Source organism: Mauremys reevesii, linkage group 5 (genome assembly GCF_016161935.1).
Source record: "Mauremys reevesii isolate NIE-2019 linkage group 5, ASM1616193v1, whole genome shotgun sequence".
Lineage (NCBI taxonomy): Eukaryota > Metazoa > Chordata > Testudines > Geoemydidae > Mauremys > Mauremys reevesii.
Window position 1 is genome coordinate 45,088,816 of NC_052627.1, and position 21,713 is coordinate 45,110,528.

The 21,713-nt window shown below is 40.7% G+C and overlaps 1 long non-coding RNA gene across 2 annotated transcripts in view; it reads left to right on the forward strand.

Annotated features, from left to right (window-relative positions):
* The first annotated feature begins 4,075 nt into the window (after window positions 1-4,075).
* Window positions 4,076-21,713, forward strand: part of LOC120406748 — a 38,262-nt gene continuing 20,624 nt past the window's right edge. For both annotated transcript variants that reach the window (XR_005599544.1, XR_005599543.1), the window contains exons 1-4: window positions 4,076-4,127; window positions 4,804-4,872; window positions 5,279-5,405; window positions 20,645-20,781. This is a non-coding gene — a long non-coding RNA (uncharacterized LOC120406748). The remainder of the gene's footprint in view (window positions 4,128-4,803; window positions 4,873-5,278; window positions 5,406-20,644; window positions 20,782-21,713) is intronic.

Consider the following 21,713-nt stretch of genomic DNA (forward strand, 5'->3'; position numbering starts at 1 on the left):
GATTAAACCAGGCAATCATTATCCTCACATGAACTCACACAGAAAAATGATAAATGACAAAAAAACACCATATCGAGGCTAGGTGAACACTTGTCACAAAGCATTCCCAGTATATCTGACCTCTCAGTCCTCATTCTCAAAGGAAACCTGCACAATGCCTTCAAAAGATAAGCCTGTGAGTTTAAATTCATAGCTTTGCTAGATACTAAAAATCATGGACTGAATAGAGACACTGGATTTATGGTTTATTAAAACAATCTGTAATTCAACCTTCCCTCCCCCCAGATTATTCTTCCTTCTCTGGCCACTTCACTTTGAATGGTCCCTTGAAATATGTGTTAATTACTTATGCTAAACTATCCCTGTTTAACCTTGTATTGTGACACTCTGAGTACATTTCCCAGACCTGAAGAAGAGCTCACACAAGCGGTCCATTTCCTGGACACTACTGTGCTAATAAGCGATGGTCACATAAATACCACCCTATACCGGAAACCTACTGACCGCTGTACTTACCTCATAGACTCATAGACTTTAAGGTCAGAAGGGACCATTATGATCATCTAGTCTGACCTCCTGCACAACGCAGGCCACACAATTTCACCTATCCACTTCTATAACAAACCCCTAGCCTATGTCTGAGTTATCGAAGTCCCCAAATTGCGGTTTGAAGACCTCAAGCTGCAGAGAATCCTCCAGAAAGTGACCCGCGCCCCATGCTGCAGAGGAAGGCGAAAAACCTCCAGGGCCTCTGCCAATCTGCCCTGGAGGAAAATTCCTTCCCGACCCCAAATATGGCAATCAGTTAAACCCTGAGCATGTGGGCAAGACTCACCAGCCAGCACCCAGGAAAGAATTCTCTGTAGTAACTCAGATCCCAACCCATCTAACATCCCATCACAGACCACTGGGCATACTTACCTGCTGATAATCAAAGATCAATTGCCAAATTAATTGCCAAAATTAGGCTATCCCATCATACCATCCCCTCCATAAATTTATCAAGCTTAGTCTTAAAGCCAGATGTGTCTTTTGCCCCCACTACTCCCCTTGGAAGGCTGTTCCAGAACTTCACTCCTCTAATGGTTAGAAACCTTCGTCTAATTTCAAGTCTAAACTTCCTAGTGTCCAGTTTATATCCATTTGTTCTTATGTCCACATTGTTACTAAGCTTAAATAATTCCTCTCCCTCCCTAATATTAATCCCTCTGATATATTTATAAAGAGCAATCATATCCCCCCTCAACCTTCTTTTGGTTAGGCTAAACAAGCCAAGCTCTTTCAGTCTCCTTTCATAAGACAGGTTTTCCATTCCTCGGGTCATCCTAGTAGCCCGTCTCTGAACCTGTTCCAGTTTAAATTCATCCTTCTTAAACATGGGAGACCAGAACTGCACACAGTATTCCAGATGAGGTCTCACCAGTGCCTTGTATAACGGTACTAACACCTCTTTATCTTTGCTGGAAATACCTCTCCTGATGCATCCTAAAACCTCATTAGTTTTTTTTACGGCCATATCACATTGGCAGCTCATAGTCATCCTGTGATCAACCAATACTCCGAGGTCCTTCTCCTCCTCTGTTACTTCCAACTGATGTGTCCCCAATTTATAACTAAAATTCTTGTTATTAATCCCTAAATGCATGACCTTGCACTTTTCACTATTAAATTTCATTCTATTACTATTACTCCAGTTTACAAGGACATCCAGATCTTCCTGTATGATATCCCGGTCCTTCTCTGTGTTAGCAATACCTCCCAGCTTTGTATCATCCGCAAACTTTATTAGCACATTCCCGCTTTTTGTGCCAAGGTCAGTAATAAAAAGGTTAAATAAAATTGGTCCCAAAACTGATCCCTGAGGAACTCCACTAGTAACCTCCTTCCAGCCTGACAGTTCACCTTTCAGTATGACCCGTTGTAGTCTCCCCTTTAACCAGTTCCTTATCCACCTTTCAATTTTCATATTTATCCCCATCTTTTCCAATTTAACTAATAATTCCCCATGTGGAACCATGTCAAATGCCTTACTGAAATCGAGGTAAATTAGATCCACTGCATTTCCTTTGTCTAAAAAATCTGTTACTTTCTCAAAGAAGGAGATCAGGTTGGTTTGGCACGATCTACCTTTTGTGAAACCATGTTGTATTTTGTCCCAATTACCATTGACCTCAATGTCCTTAACTACCCTCTCCTTCAAAATTTTTTCCAAGATCTACATGCCTCCAGCTTCCATCCAGGACACACCACATGATCCATTGTCCACAGCCAAGCTCTAAGATACAACCACATTTGCTCCAATCCCTCAGACAGAGACAAGCACCTACAAGATCTCTATCAAGCATTCTTAAAACTACAATACCCACCTGCTGAAGTGAAAAAACAGATTGACAGAGCCAGACGAGTACCCAGAAGTCACCTCCTACAAGACAGGCCCAACAAAGAAAATAACAGAACACCACTAGCTGTCACCTTCAGCCCCCAGCTAAAACCTCTCCAGCGCATCGTCAAAGATCTACAATCTATACTGAAAGATGATCCCTCACTCTCACAGATCTTGGGGGACAGACCTGTCCTCGTTTACAGACAACCCCCTAACCTGAAACAAATACTCACCAACAACCACACATCACTGAACAAAACACTAACCCAGGACCTTACCCTTGCAACAAAGCCTGATGCCAGCTCTGTCCACATATCTATTCAAGTGACATCATCATAGGACCTAATCATATCAGCCGTACCATCAGGGGCTCATTCACCTGCACATCTACCAACGTGATATATGCCATCATGTGCCAGCAATGCCCCTCTGCCATGTACATTGGCCAAACTGGACAGTCTCTACGCAAAAGAATTAATGGACACGAATCTGACATCAGGAATCATAACACTCAAAAACCAGTAGGAGAACACTTTAACCTGTCTGGTCATTCAATGACAGACCTGCGGGTGGCAATTTTGCAAAAGAAAAGCTTCAAAAACAGACTCCAACAAGAAACCGCTGAGCTGGAATTGATATGCAAACTAGATACAATCAACTTAGGTTTGAATAGGGACTGGGAATGGCTGAGCCATTACAAACATTGAATCTAACTCCCCTTGTAAGTATTCTCACACTTCTTATCAAACTGTCTGTATTGGGCTATCTTGATTATCACTTCAAAAGTTTTTTTCTTATTCATTGGCCTCTCAGAGTTGGTAAAACAACTCCCACTTTTTCATGCTCTCTGTATGTGTATATATATCTCCTCAATATATGTTCCATTCTATGCATCCGAAGAAGGGGGCTGTAGCCCACGAAAGCTTATGCTCAAATAAATTTGTTAGTCTCTAAGGTGCCACAAGTACTCCTGTTCTTTTTGCAGATACAGACTAACACGGCTGCTACTCTGAAACCTGTGTATGCTTGAAAGCTTGTCTCTCTCACCAACAGAATTTGGTCCAATAAAAGATACCTCACCAACTTGTCTTACTGAAGTTAGTGAGTTTTGGATCATGCCTGAGGCTCTGATGCTCCTTTCATGAATCAATGGAGTTATACCTATGCAAATGATACGAGCCTTTTCCTGTGGAAAGAACTTCAGTGTCTTTATAAATTCAGAAATTAATTTGCATCTATTTTTACAGGATTGAAAAGAATGGTAAACAAAGTGAGAATGCTTTACAGGAAGATCTTAATGAGCATCTAAATTACATACATAATAGAATAATACAATATCTTTAATTACATATGTTATTGTTGAGCAGCATTTTTACTTTGATTATTACTTCATTTTGGAGGCATTCATTCATTCATTAAGCATATTTACTGTGTTACATTCACATCAAAAAGTGTCTTTTGTTACTATTCTCCCATTGCTGGGGGTTAGTGGACATGAACATCCATGACAATTTCTTTCATCTGTGAAAGGCCCTGCCATCCCTGACATGAATAATTTGTAGAGGGCAGGAGAAAACCAGTGTCATAGGATAGGTAGCTCTTGTAATTGAAGTAGGTCCAGTGCCCCTGTACCATAATAGGTGTTCTCAATTGGCCCAATTAAGGGGGCGGAGTTCTACTTGGGGCTATAAAGGATCAGAGAGTGAGCAAGCCCCTCAGTCAGAGTTGGCTGAGGAAGCACTGGGTGAGTAAGAAAGTTTGTGAATTAGGGCTTATTGGTCAGTTAGGAAAGGTAGTTGAAAGGTGACAGAGACCAGGGGAATGGAGGTGGCCTTGGCTCCTGAGGAAAGTAGAAAGTGTTTCCTGGAGGAATGCTAAGGGTAAGGATAACTGTAGCAAAAGAGGCTTGTTGGCTAACTTCTGCCAAGCTGGAGACCATTGGTGGGAAATGGCTGCCTGAAAGCAGCTGTAGTAGTAGAGCTAATTGCCTACTTATTCTAAATTGGTAAACCAGGGCTGAAGGCAGGAGAATAGCAGAGGGGCTTACCCACTGATATCTCTACTGTTGGAGAACTGAATGTAGAGGAAGAGTGGGAGAGCCTGGGGGTGTGAGGGATGCTCCCCTGGTTAAGATAATCTCCCTACAGAGAGGCTGTGGGGATTCCATTTTAATGGGGAATTGCACTTCAGTTGGATGGTTGTCCTGGCAGAGGGACAAAAGAGGACTAAAGAGCAGCAGAGGTGTGGTGGAAGATGCTAACAAGTGGCCCATCATGGAATGGGATTTTAAGATTATATGCATGGTGTGATATGGACTATTTATGACTCTTAGTTATGGACTGACTTGTACTACCTTGATGATAAACTGGCCCCAAAGAAGGATATTATTGAGACAAAGCTTGTGTGTGTTTATTGGGTAGCTCTGAAGGAGGGGACACTGAAGCAAGTGTACCTGGTATGCTGAGAACTGCCACAGGAGGGTGCTCCAGGTAAGGCTATCTTGTTACAAGTAAAAAACAGGAGTACTTGTGGCACCTTAAAGACTAACAAATTTATTTTAGCATGAGCTTTCGTGAGCTGCAGCTCACTTCTTCGGATGCATAGAATGGAACAGTATCTCTCCTACTTATCTTTAGATATTCAAAATCTCTCCTGAAAAGTATGTATTTTCTTCTCAGATACAGCTTTCTGTGTTCTAAATTATAGTATGCTACATATATTATGACACTCTAGTTATGTCACTTCCATCACCTTCCTATAAGACTTTGATTAATCAATACTTGCTTTGGCTGCATTTACAATAATTCTCTAACACTTTTAAAGAGAAGATTCCAGAATTTCTGGAGAGTTTCCACCAGCAAATGTGTGTCTTAACTATAACATGTTCATCCTCAGTTCTCATGGATGAGCATGCTGTTTGTGGCAACCCTCTGAAGATTTAATTAAGTGGAAGCAGGATCAGTCCCTAACTTTGTAAACAGAACTCAAGCACTGATGAATGTGTAACCTATGTAACAGGAAGGTAAGCTTATTTACTCAACAATTCTGTGCTACAGAGTCTGAGGCCTGAAGCCTGAACCAAAGTACTTTGCAAGGCCAGCGGCGGGGCCGGCCCCGCCGATGGCCGCAAGTTTGCCTGTAGATATCCATGTTTGGATGCAGTTTCTATTTTAATAGATGATTTTACATGAGACTCTTTTTATTCAAGAATCCAGGGATTTATAAATAACACCACTCAGAAGGGCCATTTCAGGGGGCTACTTAGTGCTATGTGAACAATGAGATTCACAGTTTAGACTGGGCTGCTTTATCATTTTTCACTTCTCTAGACATGGTTGTGAAGCTTCTTTTGATGTAATCCTGGGACCCAGTCCTACAAACCTTTATTTGTGAGAATGGTCCTCTCTCTCTCTCAAATAATCCCATTGGTGTCAACAGGGCTACTCATGTGAATAAGGGCTATTTTCAGAAGTAAGGATTTTCAAAATCACCACCCTATTCCTGAGTTTGTCTAAGTTCAACATGGACAGCGTCACTCTTCCCACTTGCATTTTGCCTGTATGTGATGTTCCTTCTGTGTTTTCCATGTGCAATGTCTTGTTCTGTTTATCTTCTATCCCTAGGCAATAGTCTTGCCCCTATCAATATATGGAATAACATTATCTGAAGTACAGTTATTTTTCCACAGGAAGACCAGGGCCTCAATAAATGATCTGAAATCATATATGCCATGAAAAATATTATTGGAAAATGTATACAAAGCTCACATATCACAGTAGGGCCAAATATTGAATAATGCTGTGCTTGACCCTCTCTCAAATCTTCTTTTTCACCAAGAACTTTCTTTATGAATTAAAGCAGTAAGGTTTGCAGCATTTTGTGGCATGCCACAGGCAAATCTAGTGAGCAGATAGGCATGCCATGGACAGCAATTATGTATTTTTAATGGAAAATGCTCTGAGACATGCCTTTCACTCTAGGGATATCCCTGATCTCACTTGCCTCAGTACAATTTATAGTAGGAAGAGCATCTGAGACATAAGCCCTTGTATCAGAGGCCTGAGACCTGGGCTAAAGTAGTCAAAACTTTGCTGATGTAAAGCAAAGTTAAGCTATGTCTCAGGCTCTCTTCCTATTACACAAATCATGAGTTAATCTGTTGAAGTTATTCCATTGTAAAAGCAGTGTAATGAAAATCGGAATCTGGCTCTTACAGCCTTGGCTATAAGAACTGTAAGAACTGTCAAGTAACTGAGGAGATTTTCAAGGAACTAAAAACTAGCACAGCAGCGGTTGTGGTGTTTTCTAATTAGGCATTGCTTAGGGAATTAAGAGTTGACCCTGTCTCTAAAACTCAGATTGGCATTGGAATTGTGTGTGTGAGGAGGAAAGACTTCTGGTCCCATCTTCTAATGATGGGAGTTGATTGTACCTGAACAAAAACATATTCGGGGGTAAAAGGATTATGAATATCCAGATTCCTGTAAATGCAAATTCTTCTTCTTTCCAACTACTTTATAGGTATTGAAGTTGCATTCCTTGTGTGGACACTTGCTTTTAATGAACAAAGGCTGTGTGAATGCTACCAGAAGTTAAATCCTAAAGCCAGTAGAACTAGTTTATAGGACATTCAGAAACATGGTCCAATAGTTTTTATGCTTTTAAAAATTTGATTTGTAATCTGCACTCTGAAATGTCAGGAGATCAATATCTATTGGCATGAGCACACTCAGACACATTGTATGCAGAAAATAACTTGGCATTAGCTTTACAAATTTCAATTGTCTTGGCGAGCAACTCGAGTACCATATTCTTACTGCTTCTTCAGAACAGTACAGTGGAATAAAACTGATTCTTCTGTTTTGAAAGCATGTTGAATTTTTTTAAGAGGCCAAGGAAAATACATGCATGCTAATGAAGTGAAGGTATCTCATATACACCTCTACCTTGATATAACGCCACCCAATATAGCACGAATTCAGATATAATGCGGTAAAGCAGCACTCGGGGGCAGCAGGGCTGCATGCTCCAGCGGATCAAATAAAGTTCGATATAACACAGTTTCACCTATAGCACAGTAAGATTATTTTTGGCTCCCGAGGACAGTGTTGTATCGAGGTAGAGGTGTACTTGTCATATGTCACCCACACTTGCTATCCTCATGTGGTGCTTCACCTGGGCTATAATACAATCTAGCGGTGACATTGCACAGTGGCAGCCCATAGGTTGTAAGAAAGTATGTGACAGTCCTTTCACTCTGGACACACATTCAACCTGACAGTGGGATAGCAGTATATGCATTAGAATTTGGGGAAATGGACAGTGTACATATAAGGGAAAAGGTGTATACAGTAAGTATTGATACTGATTGTAATAATTCCCTTAATTATTCTGAAAACCATTTGAAAGTGGGGGTAGAATTGTAGTTTGAGGGGAAGGAGGATTTAAAGGAGGTTATTTTAAATTACTGTGTTTAGGATGCTTTTTACAGTGTATCAAGGATACCTGGAGCATATGGATAGGTGCCCTTTTTAGCACTATTATAAATTTACATAAATGAACAAATGTGACTAGGCAATAAACATGTATAAGTACATATGCCCCTTTCCAGTGTAAATCTTTTAATGCAGAGTTTTTATGTATGCTTCATAGTGGCCCTGACAAAGGTGGGCATGGTGAGCAGGGAATGCTGGGATTCTGGACATAGCTGGCAAGCAATTCTGTGGTTGGGGTGTGGTTTTTTTTTATTTTATTGGCTTTTTATTAGTATAGCAAGTAAATTCTGATGCGCACAACATGAGGATGATTTTCCTCCCTGTTTGACCTTGATATAGATAATGAACACTTGCCAGTCTTTTGATTTTTGCTATTTATATTTTGCTTCAATATTGCAGGTGTAATGCAATCTAAATTTACAACAGGAACAGATTGGTAATAGTATTGTAAATTCTCCTAGCAGCTTACCAAGGCCCAAAAAACCCCCAGCTGCCTGTAAATCTGTTTGAAGCTAGACTTCAAAGCTTTATACTGACTACTTGTGTACCCAGCAACAAATTGCCTGATACTGTATACCCTAAATATAAAATATTTACTTGCATGTCTTTCCTATCCTTAGAACAGGCTGAGAAATGAGACATAGCAGCAGAATCATAAGGTTGCTCTGCAACTCTTCTGGAAACTAGTTTTTAATTGAGCTTAACAAATATACTAATTATAAGGGGCTGCAAATTCTTGTTCAGCAGGCTGTGTTGAATAATTACCTACATGTTCTGCCTAAAAGAGGACCACTCCTAAATATAGTGTCTCTTTAAGTAACTGGATTTGTACACCTCAAGCATAATCTTTCCACATTGCTTCTTTAAAATGTAATTCATATGATCCACACCTTATTTATGTGTTCAAGAGGCTTTATAGATAGGTAAGAAGATGGGTGATTTACATGAGCTGGTTGTAACATTAGACACCATATAGAGCAGTGGTTCTCAAACTTTTTTATTGGTGACCCCTTTCACATAGCAAGCCTCTAAGTGTGACACCCCCCTTATAAATTAAAAACACTTATATATTTAAAACCATGATAAATTCTGGAGGCAAAGTGGGGTTTGGGGTGGAGGCTGACAGCTCGTGACCCCCCATGTAATAACCTCATGACCCCCAGTTTGAGAACCCCTCATATAGAGAGAGGAGACCAAGGCCGTGTCTACATTAAAGAAATATGCACTGGTGTAGCTATATCTACACCAATGTGAATTTTCTTCCTGAAAACCGGGGAAAAGGATAGAGGATGTAGGACCTGATTCTCCACACATTTGCATATTGCTCAGTCACTTACACTTGTGCAGAGTGACCCATTTTTAGGCCCTGATTCAGCACAGTATGTGCATAACTTTTAAATACATGAGTAGTCAGGTTTATTTTCTTCCTAAAACTACACATGTGCTTGGGTATCTTGCTGAGCTGGGGCTCTTGTTAGTAATGTTATAGTGAGTTTGCACAGTGTAAATGACTGCTTTTTTTAATGGTTAAAATTTGCAGCATATTGTAGAAAACAGCAAAAGCTGTGGATATATTCTAAAATTGTGGATCTGATATTTTATCCAGAGTTCTTGATGTTAAGGTAGGAGGATTTGCAGGGAGGGGAGTGGGTTTTGGCAGTGCATGTTTGTCACATGTTTACAATGTCTCTCCCATATGTTGTGACTGTAGAGGTCTGAGAGCAACAACCTTTGACTGTGGGCCAGATCAAACCTCCCTGCTCCACCCACAGAGATGGCCCTTGATTAGATTTCACTCATCCTTTGAAGTGGCCTCAATCACTGCCATAGCAACACACCTTGCCCCTCAATACCCAGGACTCTACACTTTTGATCTTTGCACACCAGTTCCAGATATAAAATAAACAGGGTGACATTGACACCAATGGGTGAAGCCCACTTATGGATCTGTTACTTAGATGCCATGGTAATGTAAAGCAAGAGCACAGAAAGTTCAAGTATACAGGGGAACCTCCACAGCATTTGTCAATTGTGGATAGAAGGTTTGTCCCAGCTCCCAGTAATATGGCACACTGGGGGGCTCTTGACAGTGGGATATACCCAATCTCAGGATCCTATGGCTTTATCAGCCACTATTCCAGCCTCTAGACTGGAACAGCAGCCCTAGAAGGGCTGTGTTATGTCTCTGAATTCTGCCTGCTGATTGAGGAGTATGAATTCCATTCCAAATCCTTAGTTCCCCACAGCAAGGCCATTTACTTTCACTTTGTGTGATGAGTGGTGAATTTAGTGGCTAGTGCCTGGTATAACTGGTATCATTTACATCTCTTAGTAACAAGAGTGCAACACAGGATAGAGTATCAACTGTTGCAAACACTGAAATAGTGGCTGTTCTTAAAAATCAGAAATACTGCCATACTAAATGCCAAGTACTATTGCAACAGCCAGAGTTGGGGGGGGGGAAAGAGGTTTAATTTTTTAAAATTTTACTTAGTGTTATGAATTTTTTATATTGTATACAGCAATTCCCATATTCTTGTTTCTTATGGCAGAGAAATTTACAGTAGTTAGAACAAACAGTCCTATAACTTATGCTTACAGTATATAACAATTTAAAGATAGGTAAATATTCCTTTTAAAAATCAAACAACTTTAATTGTGGTCTGTCTCCGTTTCCAAACATGATCAACAAAGTAAATATTGTGACTTGATTACCTGCATAAAACTCAATGAACTAGTACTTAATCATTAATTCTACCTTTAGAACTTTAGCACTCCATACCAAATATATTCTCCATTCTACTGCCAAATCACAGGTTTATTTTCTTCCTACAAAATCCATTTCTATACCACAACTATTTGCTTTCTTTTCACAGTACAGTATTCAAACTGCATAGAATGCAGAGTTCTAGTAAGTCTTAAATAAAAATTAGAAATTAAAATCTCTTCCTCTCCCTTGCTCTCTAAGTTCAGATATTTTCTTCAGAAAATGTATTCTGGACAACAGAAGACAATGTCTCATTCAGGTGCTTACATACTTCAGTTTTGGCTGCTATCTGAAAAAAAAACCTACTAGTTTCTCACGCTCCACCTAGTGGCTATGAGGGGGAATTGCATATCCCCAAGGAATAAATCGATTCCTCCTTACCAATTACTGCTAAATTTTAAAAATTTAATCTTTCTTTTTTTAAGAAAGAGGCACAAACCATGACCCAGAATCTGAACACTCCAAAATTTTGATGAAGTTGAGGTCTGGATTCAACTTCAGGTTTAAAAAGTTACTGCAGTAATGGGGGAGGAAGTTAATAGAAAAGTTAATGATAACATATTAGCCTTTGAATTTACTATCTATTTATAATTTATAAAATTATAGGTTATGGTTTATTTTGAACCTGTAGTTGCCACAATTAAGGCTAGTGTCTGACAGATTGGATCACAGAAACTCCCTTTGGGACTGCCACCTGATGTGCTTTGACTACCTCTGAGTCTATTTTCCCTGCCAGCTTAGGACTTCAGTGCCCTGCCTGGTTTGAGCCAGACACACTTGCCTGTTACAAACTCAGACCCAGGTCTGAACCATGTCCCCTAAAAGCTGCAGGCTTAACTGAAAACAGCTTAATAAGTGTTCCTGTCTCTAACACTCAGATGCCCAGCTCCCAATGGGGTCCAATCCCTAAATAAATCAGTTTTACCCTGTATAAAGCTTATACAGGATAAACTCAATACAATAACCATTTAAGTGGTTAACAACTCAAACTCTTAAATTGTTTGATTTCTATAACACTGATAGAGGCACAGCTTTTTGCACACCCTCCACCCCGTCTTGAATTTGCAATCTAAATAACTTGTAATGTAGTTTTTTAAATTAAAATCCTATGGGGCTGGATGCATTATAAATACATGAGACAGTACCTGATAAAATTAGAGTAGCTGTATAATAGTAGTTACATTTTCTGTGAATAGTTTTTATAGATTACTGGTCTTTTATTTTCAGTCTGGAACTGCCACCACTGATGTCATTGTGGTTGCGACCTCTTGCAATGTTTCTCTCCATGATATATTTTTTAACAATAACATCTTTATTTATAATATTGTATTTCTCTCCTGCTACAGTGATTACTATAAAAATGGTGAGACAAAGTTTTAGTGGCTAAAATAGAATCCCCAGCTCCACTGTTCTTTTTTGTGGGGATTTTTTACAAGTGTAGTCATAGCTTTACATTTAATTACAGTAATCATAACCTTATTTGGTAGGCTGAGTATTGTGCAGACTGGAATGTTCATTTTCACACTTAAAAAAAAAACATGAATCTTGCATGTAAAAAGTTGCAAAGGAACGAACAAACAAATATTGCCATAGGTAATAGGAACATTCTGAAATAAACAAAAACAAAGCAGAAAAACATCAGACCCACTCCAACTATTTTGCACTGCTCCAGCATCGCAAAGCTGACCTAAAGCTGATGGAAACTTCAGAGAATTGCTTCCCCCTGCAATGGTAAATATTTGTGTGGTCTAGAGCCAATGAAGTATCTCCTACCCTGCTCTCCCAATGTAGGGAGAGGGGCTGGAGTAGGGGGAGCATAGCCTAAGTATCCCCAGAGTTGCATTAATTTGTCAGGGACTTTATCAGCCCTTTGTAGGCCTCCAGATTGTAAAGCCACCTTTGTCCTGTTCTCCCTCCTCTGGTCTTTACTTTTTATATTAAAAGTAGCTGCTCACAATATGTGAGGCATTGTGGCTTAGTGGGACTCAGGAGATTTGGGTTCTATTCCTGTCTGTCACTAGCCTGCTCAGTGACCTTGGACTGGTTACTTTCCCCTTGTGTGCCTCAGTTTCCCCATCTGTAACAATTTTGACCTGCTTTGTCCAGCATGTTGAGATCGCCTCATAAAAAGTGGCATATAAGAGCTTGGTGGTACTATTATGCTAAGCATAACTGACCAATAGTTCCATATTGGGATCTATTAATCCAGATTTTTATGGAAGATGATGAATATTTTGGCCATAAAGTTGCTATTAGAAAATTCCTGCATTCAGAGTAGGACATTTTGTATGTATACTTTGCATTTGTCCTTGTTAAATTTCATCTTATTTACTTCAGATCACTTCTCCAGTTTGTCCCAGTCATTTTGAATTTGGATCCTATCCTCCAAAGCACTTGCAACCCCTCCCAGCTTAGTATCATCCGCAAACTTTATAAGTGTACTGTGAAGATATTGAACAGAACCAGACCAAGAACTGATCCCTGCAGGACCTATTTGATATTACCTTCCAGCTTGACTGTGAACCACTGACAATGATTCTTTGGGAATGGTTTTCCAACCAGTTATGCACCACTTTATAGTAGCTCCATCTAGGTTGTATTTCCTTAGTTTGTTTATGAGACGGTCATGTGAGACAATATCAAAAGCCTGACTAAAGTCATATATACCACATCTACTTTTTACCTTGTCAAAAAGGGCTATTAGGTTGGTTTGACAAATCCATGATGGTTACTTATCACCTTATCTTCTAGGTGTCTGCAAATTGATTGCTTAATTATTTGCTCCATTATCTTTCTGGGTGCTGAAGTTAAGAAGACTGGTCTGTAATTTCCTGAGCTTTCCTTATTCATTTTTTTTCCCCCAAATAGATAGGTACCATATTTGCCCTTTTCCAGTCCTCTAGAATCTCACCCGCCTTCCATGACTTTCAAAGATAATTGCTAATGGCTCAGATATCTCCTCAGTCAGCTCTTTGTGTATTCTAGGATGTATTTCATCAGGTTCTCGTGACTTGAAGACGTCTAATTTGTCTAAGTAATGAACTTGTTCGTTTTTTTGTTTTTGTTTGTTTTTTTAGCCTCTTATTCTACCTCATTTTCACTGGCATTCATTGTTAGGTGTCCAGTTGCTACTAAACTTTTTGGTGAAAATTGAAACAAAAAGGTCATTTAGCACGTCTGCCATTTTCACATTTTCTGTTATTGTTTCCGTCCTGTGTCTCTTCCCCCTCCCCCGTTGAGTAACTGACCCCGACTAGTGAACCATCAGTGGGCCTGTGTCAATTTTCAGTGATAAAAGGATGAGGACACCACATTTGTGTAAAATGTTAGTGACTTTGGGACTAACTTGAATGATATCTCTTGAGGTGAGGGCCATTTGAGCAGTACAGTCCATTCACCCATGTAATTATACTCTGGTTCAGTTTCTGCTCCCACTGTTGTTAAAGAGAGGTTTGATCATTGACTTCAATGGGAGTAGGGTTGGACCCTACAGTCGCAGTGTGTTTTATAATATTCTTAATTAGTTTAGGTCTTAAATTTGAGCTATTTGAAGATTACACATTTTAATCTACTCTCAAACTATATATTGAGAAATAATTTTGAAAATCTACTCTTGATTCCTGGTAGTATATTATATGGCCACGCAACAATATTATAGTTGAATTATAGAGCCACCAGAGATCACCGACCATTATTATACTATTGATAATGGTCACATGCAAAGGGAAGTACATATAGGAGTCATATTAGCTTATGCACTAAAAGAAAGGTTGTTTCTAAAAAACCTAACCAGATTTATTTTTTAAGTGGAAACTATTGGAAGGGAAAACTAAAAGTACAAAAACAATTAAAATATTTAATAAAAATAATTGTCACACATTTTTAAAGGCCATATTGTTTCCTCCCAAGCCCATCCCCATCTTGAAGAAGCCCTTTGATATTCCTCTATCTACTATATTTGTTACTGTATAATGTGGTCATCCAACTCCTGTTTATAAGTGGTGCAGGTAGTGAAGTCTATAGTTAAGAGTACCCCACATTTTCCAGTATAATACCCAATTTTCAGTTGCTTATAACTTTATCAGCTAGTCTTACATTGCTGGAAAGCAAAAACAGACCACTACCACACACCATCCATAGGATGACTAGATAGTGTGAAAAATTGGAATGGGAATAGGGAGTTATAGGAGCCTTTATATGAAAAAGTCCTAAATATCAGGACTGTCCCTATAAAATCGTGAAGTCTGGTCACCCTGCCTGTCTAGGTCACTATCTTGGCTGTGTAGTAAGTAGATGTGGAGCATTCTGTGCTCCAAGTCATCCCCTCCTTCTGTCTCCTCAGCAACCACTTACAGAATGCCTTCCTACAGGGAAACATAATTTGCCTATAGCTTCTAGCCCTTCCTCCTTATATTATTATCTGGTAGTGCTAGAGGTGCTCATCCTGGTGTCAGGGATGTCTTTTAGTATCCTTTGAAAATCTCCCCTGTTTGGGCCAAGTTATAAATTTTTGAAATATTTGTTAGTTTGGCAGCTAAATTCTCAGATGATTACATTTTCACTGGTCATACTCCCTCCCCATGGTTGCAGAGGTTGAGGTGGACTTTCCCGGCAACTGATGCATCTCAGTCAGGGGCTGCTGTGATTCCAGGCACAGGACCTGAGAATAGGAAGATTGTCTCTCCTGAGCTCTCAATGCTCTCTCTGCTGCTGGGCCCACTAATCAGGCAGCTTCCTCCTCCTTCTCCATGCTGCCTGGCAGAGTACAGAGGGGTGAGGAGCTAGGCCTTGGTGTGGTGATAACAGAGGAGACTGGGACAAGGGGCCCAATGGGAGTGAGGGACTGGGATGAAGGGGAGGGAAATGAGAACTGGGACATGGAGCCATGGAGATGTGGTTGCAGAGACTGGGACAGAGCTGAGGGAGTCCCAGTAGGTGGTTGGGACTGAGACATGGAGTTGACTTGAGTGTAAGGGGGGGGGGGGGCAAGAGTTTGCTATGAGAGCTGAAGGGGCCTGGGGTAAAAAGCTCTGACCACTGGATACAATCCTCTTAGAACTTGAAATAGAACCAGATTCTTGAGTCTCAACAACCCTCTGCTGTCAGCAAATATCTGTGAAACTCCCTGGAAAAATGTATGCCTCATCCCTCCCTAGTGGCTGGCTCACATAGAGGACAATAACCTACTGCTGCTATCAGTTACTGCATTAGCCCCAAATGTGCTGTGTATCTAAGGGTGTTCTAAGATCCCTTTAGGAATTATAAGGGAGTCAATATGGTTCCAAATGATGGAATTTCTGTTTTCAGGGTTTTTGTTTTAGGAACCTTGGAAATTACACACAAAGTTAGGGTTCCAAAGTGTACAGGATGGACAGTGTTCAGGACATGAATCAGAGTTGTGTAGCTAATAAGGCACTGGCTGTAGGACCCCTTTAATTTGTTGCAGAAGTTGGAAAGTGCATAGTGAAGAAGACTGAGAATAGTTTTTGTTGTTTATGTAGTTGAATATCAGTGAGGAGAAGTGAATTTTATCCTGTCTTTACCACTGAATTTCTGTGTGGTGCTCGGCAAGTTACTTAAACCAAACTTTTATAGATGCAACTAATTGTTCCTCATTTTCTGGGTGCCCAACTTCAGTTGCCTGGGATCTGCAGAGGCATCAGTGCCACTCGATCAATCTCTGGTTAGGTCCATAAGGTGGTCTGGCTGGATATTCAGTTTATATCTATTACTGGCAATCTTATCATGCCACCAAAGCTTTTGGCGCCCATGTGATTGGTATAACAGCATTCCTTGGAAAACATGCTTCATTGGTTGGTCTTTCTAATATGTCCTTACCAATAAAGTCGCCAAAACAAATGCAATGTTGATGGAGACGGTTGCTGGGTTTGGCTTTGAATATCCTCATATCTGATCTTTTTCTGTCACTTACTATAAAGCAACTGATGAAGACCATGAGAATTGAAAATGTCATTCTGGCTATTTTGCACAGGGAACCTTAACTCTGGCATTCCTTACTTTTGAGTGCTTGACTTTGTAAACTTAATGTTCTTTTAATGTATCTTTTTGTATGCAACATTTATGCATATGGTCACATTCCACTGTTTGTCCTAAAAGTGAATCTACTCTTGTACTTTGTATACATTACGGTCCTGATTTTGTAAAGATTATGCACATGCTTAACTCTATTCATGTGGTACCATTGAGTTCATGGGATTGCTCGTGTATAAAGATAAGCATGTGCATAAGTCTTTGCAAAATTAGAAACTAAATTATTACTTTGGGCTTGAACAGTAAATCCTTAAGAAGGCAGTCACAAGCAGGCACTTCTAAATGTATGGCTCATGTGAGGATGTACTCTGTTTTGGACTCTATTCCATAATGGGTTGCAAATTGCGGGATGTGTGTAATTTTTTTGTTCTGGATCCTAGCAACAAGCAAGAAATACTGCCTCAATGAAAGTTCTGAATGGCCTACTTCACAGTCGTCATAGTACATTTTATGTTTCCTCTTTTCTTTAATATCTGCCATCTCTCAGTGCTGTTTCCTGTAGGCAGCATTTCTCTCTTATTTGACACGGGAAAATACTCTCCAGATCTCCTGCCCTGTCTGTCAAAGCTTATTACAAATGACATAGTCACTATCCTTGACTAATGGATGATGGTGGGACTTTGGCCACTGTGGTTTAAGGATTGTGGGGAATTAGTTTAGCTGTCTGAAAATAATATAGGATTTTCAAAAGTGAAATAAGTGTTTGAAATTCTAATTTTCTAATTATAAATGGATACTTCAAAAACTATTTGATATTTAATCACACCAAAAAACCTTACACAAGTGGCTGAGAGACTTTTTGTTATTGTGTCCATATTTATTCCACCAGCACACAAAAGAAATGATCATTACTTAGTGAAGAAAGGAATCATCTCTTTTTTTCTATTTGCATTATGTTTAAATTCTAGAATATTTTTATGAAAAGGAAGATGAAGGCAGAGGTCAATGATAGATTTAGTCCAGAGGTAGCCAAAATGTGGCTTGTGGGATAAAGAAAGTCTACAGCAGGCTAGCAGCCTGTCTCTTTAATGTAGATGTGTGACCAATAAATATAGCAGATTCCGATATAAATCTCCATCTTGAGCAGAGAGGCTTGGTCACTTGATTCAAGGCTGAGCACTGAATGTTGGTCTGTATAAGCTATGGATTGCATTTCAGCACTGTTACATAAGTGCAGCCAACACAGCATCAGAGGGGAGCTATTGTAGTCTGCTTGTTTTTATGAAAATTAGGTTTGGTCCATAAGCTTCTGGCAAGTTACCTGTGTGGTCCTTGATTGGCCAGTTTGTGTTCTCATGTTCCTCCTGCCACTGCACTAGACTCTGATGTAATTTAACCTTTATCTTAATCCCAGCAGGTAAAAATCCTGGTCTCCTTGAAGTCAATTTCAAAATTCCCAATGGCTTCACTGTGGCTAGAATTTCATCTTTTTCTTATATAGGCTCCTATTACCCCCCACCCACTGTCCTGATTTTTCACATTTGCTGTCTGGTCACCCAACTCTACCACATTTTTGTCAACTGAATCAGAACATCTAAAGGCTAGTCCACTTTGACAAAAATATGTGGTAGAGTTAGGGTGACCAGACAGCAAATGTAAAAAATTGGGACAGTGGGTGGGGGGGGGGGTAATAGGAGCCTATATAAGAGACCCAAATCAGGACTGTCCCTATAAAATTAGAACATCTGGTCACCCTAGGTAGAGTACTAACTAGGAGCTGGCTGGATACTCTAAATAGCAGATTGGCTTTCAAGTTGGGGAGAACTTGCACGTGTATTTGATTTAAGACATCACTCTTTTTATCTTTCCTGACACACTGGAGATATTTGCACTGAATGAGAACTGCTTCTTTGAGTAGTGTCCCTATGGGTGCTCCATTATAGGTGTATGTGCGCTCCTGAGCCTCTAATTGGAGATTTATGGTAGCAGTGTCCATTGAGCCTGTGCATGTCCTCTCCCTCCCTGTGCATGTGCTCTCCCTCCCTTGTGATCTGCCTCTAGCACTGTGCTGGCAAACCCTGCTCACTTCCTTCCCAACCTTCTTTGGCCTCCAAGAGAGGGAGCAGTCCTCCCTTCCTTATCTGTCATTAGCATAAGTAGTGTTTTTTGTTTTTGTTCTCCTTAATAGTTAATGGTGGTTTGGTTTGTTTTTTGTTTAACTCCTTTGAGATTAAGGAAAAAAAGACAAAGAAAAATCTTTAGTTTCCTGCCCTGTCTGGGGGCACCCCTCCATTTAGTTGACTCTAAGTTTTTTTTTTTTTTTTTTTTTTTTTTTAGTTAGGCAGAATTTTTTTTTTCTCACTGTGAGAGGACACTAGCCCCCTGCCCAGGGGCAGGCCTGGCTCTCCCTGTGCCAGGCAGTGCCTCTCTTGCATGGAGTAGATTCTTGTAAGGGCCAGACACACTCACTGTGCCTGGGGGAGTCTCACAAAAGTGCTTCACCTGCCATAGCTCAAACGGCAGCAGTCTCGCAGGAAGTGAGAGCCGAAGTTAAAACTCCCCCTTATGGAGAAGGCCCTTCAGTCTCCAGGGGACTCCAGTGACCCCGGAGCCTTTAACTTCACAGGGGGTAGAGTCATGGGAAAATCCAGCAGCCTCTCCCTGTAAAGATTCATAAAAAGGGCTCCAAGTAGTTGGCCAGCCAGAGAGGCTCCCCAGTGCGGCCACCTGGGTACTGACAGCACCAGAAGCAGGGTACCCAGAAGGGGGCCTCTGCTGTAAGCTCTGCTCTGCACCCACACTGCCTGGAGAAGGCAGGGGCTCCAGCAGTCAGGCTGTGAGGCAATGGTGCTGCCCCCTAAGGAGCCAGGGGAGGAGGAGGAAGCTTTTCCAGAACAGAAGCTACCTCTCCAGTGCACGTCTCCTCATCTCCACCAGATGAGACTGTACTGCCCCCCTGCATCACTGGGTGGTGGTTTTGAGAACTTTCTGGATCTTACCAAGAGGGTGGCAGATAAGCTGCAGATTCCCCTACAGGAGGTGGCAGATACATATCACAAGTTGGTGGATATTCTGCACACCACCTCCTCATCCAGAATTGCCCTCCCAACTAATGAGGTGATTCTAGATGCTACCAAAGTCATATGGCAGACACCAGCCTCCATCGCACCAAGCAGCAACAGAGCCAAAAGAAATAAAAATTAAAAAATACTACATCCCTCCCTGACAGGGTTCCCTCCCCACTCTGAACTCTGGGGTACAGATGTGGCGACCCGCATGAAAGACCCCTTAAGCTTATATTTCACCAGCTTAGGTTAAAAACTTTCCCAAGGCACAAATTCCTTTCCTTGTCCTTGGATGATATTGCTGCCACCACCAAGTGATTGATTTAAACAAACATTCAGGGAGGGGACACTTGGAGTCCTATTCCCCCCAAGCCCTTTCACCCCCTTTCCTGGGGGGGGCTTGAGAATAATATACCACCCAATAGGTTAACAAAGTGAGCACAGACCAAATCCCTGGTTTTTAGGACACTGAAAATCAATCAGGTTCTTAGAAGAATTTTATTAAAAATAAATAAATAAAAGAATCACACCTACAAAATCAGGATGGAAGATAACGTTACAGGGTAAATAAAAAGATTTAAAACACAGGATTCCCCTGTGACTGTTTCCCAGTTACAAAACAGGAATAAAATTACCTCTTAGCATAGGGAAAATTCACAAGCTAAAACAAAAGATAATCTAACACAGGGTTTCTCAAACTGGGGATCATGAGGTTATTACATGGGGGAGGGTTCGCGAGCTGTCAGCCTCCATCCCAAACCCTGCTTCACCTCCAACATTTATAATGGTGTTAAGTATATTAAAGTTTTTAATTTATAAAGGGGGGTTTCACACTCAGAGGCTTGCTATGTGAAAGGGGTCACCAGTACAAAAGTTTGAGAATCACTGCTGCATTTCCTTGCTATTACTTACATCTAAAGTTACAGAAATTGTATCCTTTCAGGATCTTGTTAGGAGCTGGTTTACCTGCTTGGTCTCTCTTTGTCCTGAGAGGGAACCAACCAAAAAACACCAACAAAAACTTTCAAATCTGGGGGGAAGATCTTCTTTTCCCCATTGGTCCTTCTAGTCAGATGCCAGGTAGGTTAATTGAACTGATTAACTCCTTACAGGTAAGTGATTTTTGTACCTCTGGCCAGGAGGGATTTTATGTTACTGCATACATAAAGATTGTTACCCTTCCCTTTATGTTTATGACATTCCCAAAGAGGCAGACTTTGTTTCAACATCCGCAACCCATCTCCATCATAGTGGATGTGGTTAATGCATGAAGCAAGCAAAGTAATGCCAAGTCAACAGCATACAATCAGGCTTCACAAGATGGTGTATTTGTCAGTGACATCACCATTTAGAGTTATGAATGACCAAACTGTCGTGACCAAATACAATTTTATTAATTATGGGAAACTCAGTGCATTTCTAGAACATTTACTGCAGACACAAAAGGAACGGTTTCAGACCATTCTTAGAGAGTCAGTTAATAGCCAGACTGGTGCTAGTAACAGCACTGGATGTAGCTGATACAGCTGCCCGCCCGGTCTCCATGACAGTGGTACTGAGGCAGGCTTCTTGGCTACACCTTTCTAGATTGCCCAAAGAGCTGCAGAAGACTTCTAGTTTGAAGGGTCCAAACTCTTCCTGGAGAAGACAAATGCTTCTCTCCACATCCTGAAAGATTCCCAGACCATATTATACTTCCTAGGAATCTACACTGCGGGACAGAAGAGAAGATATACCTCTCAGCTACAGCACAGGTCACAATCTCTTCAATACCCACTGTCTCAGGACTGTTATGAGTCATGGTGTAAGAGGCCTAGGCTCAAAAATGGAAGCAGTCCACAACCTGTCAAAATGCCTCTTCTGAGCATTTTTGATGGGCTGATCGAGGGCATGAACAATTATATCTGGCAACATCAGCTGCCACCTACACACCTGTTGCTCCCCTTCAGAAGTCACCTGGCCCTACTCCACAGCAGTTGGGAGGATATCCCCTCTGACAGATAGGTCCTGAA